At 49.3% G+C, this 7267-nt stretch overlaps 1 long non-coding RNA gene across 1 annotated transcript; it reads left to right on the top strand.

Moving 5' to 3' along the window:
- Nucleotides 1-746: 746 nt before the first annotated feature.
- On the top strand, nt 747-6847 carry LOC142824487 (uncharacterized). Its single transcript, XR_012899351.1, has 3 exons — nt 747-1191; nt 3830-3892; nt 4916-6847. It is a non-coding gene; the product is annotated as an uncharacterized LOC142824487 (long non-coding RNA).
- Nucleotides 6848-7267: the final 420 nt, after the last annotated feature.

A 7267-nucleotide genomic window follows, 5' to 3' on the forward strand; every position in this document is an offset into this window, starting at 1 on the left:
GGTAGTCACTGATGGACCTATCCTCTTTTAACTTATCAAATTCTTTTTTGAGCAGTTGTATTTTTGGCCTTCATAACATTCCCTAGCAATATATTCCACAAGTGGACTGTGCATTATGAAGAAGTACTTCCTTGTGTTTTTAAAAACCTGCTGCCTGCTAGTTTTATTATTGTGTTCTTGTGTTATGTGAAGCTGAAAATAACACTTTTTATTCACTCTCTCCACACCATTTATGTTTTTATAGCCCACTGTGCTATGCCCTCATCTCTTTTGTAAACTGAAGAGTTTCATTAAATCTCTCTAATTTCGCCTCATATGAAAGTTAATGCAAGGACCTTGTATCCTGTAGGACACTGGCTTTCGGAGATAGCATGAAGCCTTTGGCATAGATAATCTGTAAATTATGAGGAAATGGAAGTAGAATGTAAGGGGGAGTTATATCCATAATGACATCAGCCGATCACACAATATCAGCTAACTCCTGCTTCTGGAAAGTTTTGGATGAAATATCCCACCGCAGAGGTGCTATGGCAATGAATTGACATGTATGATGATAAGGTAAAATAATAAATACACTAAACTACAGGGCTATGTCTACACTACACATTGTTGCGCAATAAGATATGCAAATGAGGTGTGGGATGAATATCGCTGAGCCTCATTTTGCCTACCTAATGAGCTGCCATTTTGCGGCACGGGTTTTTGCGCAAGAAGGAGCTGTCTACACGGCTACTCCTTGCGCAAAAAACCCCCCTCTTGCGCAGAGCCGTTCTTCCTGAAAATAAATGTAGACAGCTCCTTCTTGCACAAAAGACCGTGCCGCAAAATGGCGGCTCATTAGATATGCAAATGAGGTGCGGTGATATTCATTCCCGCACCTCATTTGCATATCTTATTGCGCAACAATGCGCATTGTAGACATAGCCCCAGAAGAATGATACCTTAACATTGGCATGGGGAAGAAATGTAAATAAGGAAGGGGGGGCAAATCCCTATTGAATATTCATTAGCTACGGTAATGTCAGCATAAGAGATTCTGAAAGTGGCATCCTGAGGCAGGCAGAGAGGGAGATGTAGACCTTGGGAAAGGCCAGAATGATGAAGATCATTCGCCCCCCTGGTAGAGATGAGGAATGTGATGATGAGGAGGAAGATGATGGCTAACATTTCAGGCTGTCTGCAAGGGATGGTGTGAGTATGGATGTTCCAGTATACTTCTTGTAGTATTTCTGTCTGTCTTGCTGAGCGAGCAGGGCGAGTACAGGGGAAGGAACCCCAGGGAACCAGGTAGGAAGTGGCCCAGGGCAGGAGCGGGAGCCTCCTCTCCCGCCCCGGGAACCTCAGCGCGTTTTGGCTGGATTGCCCCGCCGAGGGAGTGACCCGCTACCTGGTCCTTCACAGGGCCCTGGGCTGGGACCCGGTGGAGTAAGGTGGGCCTGGGTCCCCCTACCTGGGGTGCATCCCCGCTACAACCCTAAACTGTGTCGTGGACTCAGGCCGGAGGGCCTTGTCCTTGTCTTAAAGGGCCAGCTTTGAACGGCATTGTGGACTCAGGCCAGAGGGCTTTGGCCTTGCCAAAAAGGGCTGGTCGTGGACTGTGCTTCAGACTCAGGCTGGAGGGCCTTGGACTTAAAAGGGTAGGCGGGAGGGGCCCGCCACACTGAGTTAGAGGGGATGTGACTTTGTTAAACATATTAATAATATTATTTATTTGTAAGTACAAAAAACTCCCTGTTTTGCAGTGTTGCACTTGTTCACATCAGGGTTCCCATATAATCATATATATAGTAGCCCAATGTCTGAGAGTCCGTAATGCTGATATGCTGGCTGTTCCCTCTGGGGGGCACTGTTGCTGAAAAGCTGGCTGTTCCCTCTGGGCGGCCCGTACTGCATGGAGAGTGCGGGGCCCAAACAGACACTTGCTCCCCCGCGGCGACCCGGCTGAGCAGCGCAGAAGTCAGCCGAGCGCGATGGCGGGACGTGAAGGGAGGCAGGGCGGTGACGTGCGGTGTGACAGCGGCTCCAGTCCCCGCCCCCTGGTCGTGAATGTCACCGCCCACCTTCACCTCCCGCTGTGGTGCTTGGCTGACCTGCACCGCTCAGTCGGGCCACCGCATGGGAGCAAGTGACACAAGTGACCGTTTGGGCTCCGCGGTCCCCCGAATGAGAGGCAGGAAGGGGAGGAGAAGAGAAAGAGAGATGGAGAGAGAGGCAGGAGGCGGAGGAGAGCTGAGAGAGAGAGGGGAGGCAGTAGGAGGAGGAGAGAGAGAGAGATGGAGCGAGAGACCGGAGGCTCAGGAGAGAAAACGGACGTGGAGGAGAAACCTGAAAATTCCGTCTTATGATGGGCTAATTGACTAGTCATGTATATAGTAGCCCAGTGTCTGGGAGTCTGTAACACTGAAATGCTGGCTGTTCCCTCTGGGGGGCGCTGTTGCCTGAAATGCTGGCTGTTCCCTCTGGGGGGCACTGTTGCCTGAAATGCTGGCTGTTCCCTCTGGGGGGCGCTGTTGCTGAAATGCTGGCTGTTCCCTCTGGGGGGCGCTGTTGCCTGAAATGCTGGCTGTTCCCTCTGGGGGGCGCTGTTGCCTGAAATGCTGGCTGTTCCCTCTGGGGGGCGCTGTTGCTGAAATGCTGGCTGTTCCCTCTGGGGGGCGCTGTTGCCTGAAATGCTGGCTGTTCCCTCTGGGGGGCGCTGTTGCTGAAATGCTGGCTGTTCCCTCTGGGGGGCACTGTTGCCTGAAATGCTGGCTGTTCCCTCTGGCCAGCCCGTGCCGCATGGAGAGTGCGGGGCCCAAACGGTCGCTTGTGCCGCTTGCTCCCCCGCAGTGGCCCGGCTGAGCGGTGCAGACGTCAGCCTAGCGCCACGGTGGGAGTTTACGTTTACGTTTACGTTTATGTTTACGTTTACATCACCGCCCCACTCCCCTTCACCTCCCACCATGGCACTCGGCTGACGTCTGCACCATTCAGCCGGGCCGCCATGGGGGAGCCCAAACGGAGACTTGCTCCCCCGTGGAGGCCCAGCTGAGCGGCGCAGAAGTCAGCCGAGCACCGCGGCGGGAGGAGAAGGGGGGCCAGGCAATGACGTGCGGTGTGACAGCGGCTCCAGGACCCGTCTCCTGGCTGTGAACGTCACTGCCCCGCCCCCCTTCTCCTCCCACCATGGCGCTCTGCTGACTTCTGTGACGCTCAGCCAGGCCGCCGTGTGGGAGCACGCGGCGCAAGAGACCATTTGGGCTCCACGCCCCCCATGCAGCACAGGAAGTGCGGCGCCCAAATGACCATTTTGGCTCCGTGGTCCCCCGATTAAGAGGCAGGAGGGGGAGGAGAAGAGAGAGAGAGAGACAGAGAGAGAGGCAGGGGGCAGAGGAGAGCTGAGAGAGAGAGGGGAGAGAGACAGTAGGAGGAGGAGAGAGAGAGAGAGAGAGAGACGGAGCGAGAGACCGGAGGCTCAGGAGAGACCTGAAAATCCCGTCTTATGACGGGCTAATTGGCTAGTAATGTTAATGTTAACCTGTCTGGGCCTGGTCTTGGGACAAGAGCCTGTCAACCTTCAAAGTGATAAGTAGCAATAATAAAAACAATTTAAAATGATTAATAATTTTTAGATCAGAAACTGATTGTTCGGAAATCTTTCCACTTCGATATGCTTTAAAAATATTTGCTGTGAGCTTTTCTGTCTTTTGCGAGTTGCTCTTCAAACTCTTTTTTAGCCTGCCTAATTATACTGTTACACTTGACTTGCAGAGTGTGTTCCTTTCTATCAGCTGTCAGAGCTCCCTGTGGATCACACAGTTGTGGTTTAAGACAGTTTTGAATCTTTCAGGGTACATCCTGAACACTGCCGCAGCGGAGTCAAATCACAGTGCTGGGAAGCTTTGCTAACTGGGTAAGTCTAATTAGCGTCTGGTAAATGCAGCATTAAGGCCACCAGTCAGCATTGTGACATGCCTCTGAGCAGAGGTGCCAACTCTGGGATTTCCCCTGGAGAGCTGGATCCGTGCTCTACCCCAAACTCTGCCCCCACTTCACAGTTTCCCCTAAGCCCACCCCTGCCCTGCCTCTTCCTACCCTTGGCTCACCTCTTTTTGCCCCCACCTTGCTCCTTTCCTCTGCCTCTTCCCACCCCTGCTCTTTCCCCTCCCCTCAGTGCCTCTTGCACGGAGGTGCTGGGAGGGAGCGGTACTGATTGTGGCAGCTGCCAGTGGGCAGGAGGCGCTGATCCATGGGACTGCTGGTGGATGCTGTGCACCCACTATTTTTTTCCTGTGGGTGGTCCAGGTCCTGTTCACTCTCAGTCAGCGGTGATACCTCTGAGGGCCTAAGGCATTTAGGTTTGTCACTGCATTGCAATTGGTTTACCATGGAAGAGGATGGATACTATGAAGAAGTCGGTTCGGTTTATCACCTGCTCCAGTGAAAACATCACCCTCTCCGTGGCTTTCAGAGCAAAACAGTGATTTGTTGTCGGGGCTACTAGAATTTTACAGATCCCAGACTGAGGGGTTTATAAACTCATTGCTTGCTCTAAGGGAGGGTGACTTTAAAATCAGGGGCAGTTTACACCCACTTGCAAGAGTGAGAATGAGGTGCCAGGCAGGTGAGAATCGAGCCCTGGGTTTTCCAGAAGCTGTCCCCACTACCCAGAGCTGTCAGTACCTTCCTGTTGACAATTCCGTATTGAATTGGGGGGGAATCTCTTGCAAAACCCTTGTGGCATATCTCTCCTTGTAATAAGTTTCTTGGGCATCCTGAAGCCCAGATCTCAGTTCCTGCAGGTGTAGTGAACAATAACTGTTTATTTTCTTGAAAAGCTCAAGGGGACCATAAAGCCATGTGCTGAGAAAGGACAAAGCACAGATCAAAAGGGTTGTGGAATACATGTATTCTGAAATCTTTTTTCTCCCTGCAGTGTGTGTGGTCTTGACAGAATATCTGTTTGCTGCACTCCTGTAGTACAGAACTTTTTACCTTTGAGTGATGGAGAGGTTGCCAGAAGATCTTCTTTAACTGTGCATAGGCTCCGTTAAGTAACTGTTCGAGATCCTTGGATGAAATGTGAAGTATTTCTACATTGTCCTCAATACACCTTCCGCATTAGAATCCAAGGCAAAAGAGAGGTGAACACCAGTCTTCATTTACAAATGTGAAAACTCACTAGTCACTGGGGAGATGCTGAGATTAATGAGGATTGTGTTTGGCCCGGGGAGGAGGCGGTAGGTCACTTGTTTTATATTAACAATGGAAGGTTCAGAGCTTTGATTCAAGTAAACACCCAAATGTGAACTTTCCTGTGAACTCTCTAGAGACCTTATCTCCAGAAATGGGCCAAGATGGAAACTCCCGCAGGGCATCCTGTGTCAGAGGTGCTGACTCCCTGGGTGCTCCAGGGCTGGAGCAAAAATTAATGGATGCAGAGCACCAACTGGTGCCAAGCTTCTCCCTTTGCTCCCCTCCCCTGACTTCCAATGTGCTGGCAACCCTGCATGTAACAACTGCCTCCCTCTCTCCCAATGCTTCTGGAGTGCCATGAACAGCTGACTTGTGGTACTCAAGCTCTGAGAGGGAGGGGAAGGAAGATGAATGGGGTGTGCTTGGAGGAGGTAGGGAAGAGGTGGATCAGAGGCTTTGGGCCTCTGGAGTGGGAACTGGGCCCCAGGTGGAGGGGGGTGTCAAGAAGATGAGACGTTTGTGCTTATGTCATGTGTTTTTTTCTTTTTGGTTCAACTTGGGAGTGTAGCAGTAGCTACAGGTTGGAATTCTGTTACCTAAAACTTTCATGAGCTTCAAAGATTCAGGCCAAGTTCAGTTTTCATTTTAGGAATGGTTCCCAGTCTTGTGGTACTGGATCCAAAGTGATTTATTGTCTCCTCTACTGGACGTGACATTTGTGCCAGTGAATGACAGGGACGATTTCTTAGTAAAGCTAGACGAGGGGTGCACCTTGAATGACAGCAGGCAAACCAATGATTTGCATACAGAAGGCAAAAGCTTTTATAAAGTGAAGATAATGCACATTGTAAAATAGTTACGACATTCACTGCAGCCATGAAAACAATTTTACAGCAGATTAAACACACTTAAAAAGAGAAAAGCAATGAGTGCGAAAGCAATAAGAACACTAATTCAGGGTTTACTTAGCAGCAGAGAGAGGACATATGGGAAAATATTTTAACTGCCTTTTCCTGCCCCATATTTTCCAAGCTGGACAGATTCTATTTTATTAGGCTACTAATATTTTAATTTGGTTGCCTTATTGCTCTCTCTAAAATTATACAAATGTTAATGAAAACTAAAAGAACTGAGATGACCTATGGTTTGGAAAAATAGATGAAAACTAGGAAGGGTTTTGTTTTTGTGATTTTTGCAGAAAACAATTTATTCAATGAATGTAATAATTTCTCTTTGTCTTCTAATAATCTGTGAACAGATGGACTTAAAGTCTATTTATCTGAATGGTCTATATATGCATATTTCAGCTTATAGATTGCTTTCAAACTGTGATCATGACAGTTGCTTTGAATATTAGTGACTGGTTAAATAAGTTATCTCTGTCACTTGCTATTTTTTTTCTATTCCCTAATTCAATGTTTTTCAAACGGGGCATTAAGAAACTGCTAAACACTTATGGCAAGTCTGAAAATTCACATGCCTGATCACTTGCTTCTACAAGTATTTGCAGAAAACAGGCTAAAGGGGCCACAGAACCACTGAGGCAAATTAATACTTTAAAGTATTTGAATGCTCATACTTTTCCAGTGTTCGAATTGTTGGCTGGATCAATAGACTATGAGTAAGTGAATTAAACATATGGAGGTTACAAAGGAATAGGTGTAAGTTTAGACCCTGGGCTACATGTATATTTATGGGAGATAGGTTTTTATCATTAAGACTAGCCAATTAGCCCATCATAAGATGGGATTTTCAGGTCTCTCCTCCACGTTGGTCTTCTCTCCTGAGCCTCCAGTGTCTGTCTGTCTGTCTCTCTTCCTCCTACTGCCTCTCCCCTCCTCCTCCTCTCTCTCACCTCTCCTCCGCCTCCTGCCTCTCTCTCTCTTTCTCTTTTCCTCCCCGCCCCACCTCTTCCCCCCTCTCTCAGCTCTCCTCCGCCTCCTGCATCTCTCTCTGTCTCTCTCTTTCTCTTCTCCTCCCCCTCCTGCCTCTGACTCGGGGGACCGTGGAGCCCAAATGGCCGTTTGGGCTCCGCACTCCCTGTGATGCACGGGGAGCGTGGAGCCTAAACGGTCGCTTGTGCCACTTGCTC

Source organism: Pelodiscus sinensis, unplaced genomic scaffold (genome assembly GCF_049634645.1).
Source record: "Pelodiscus sinensis isolate JC-2024 unplaced genomic scaffold, ASM4963464v1 ctg35, whole genome shotgun sequence".
NCBI lineage: Eukaryota > Metazoa > Chordata > Testudines > Trionychidae > Pelodiscus > Pelodiscus sinensis.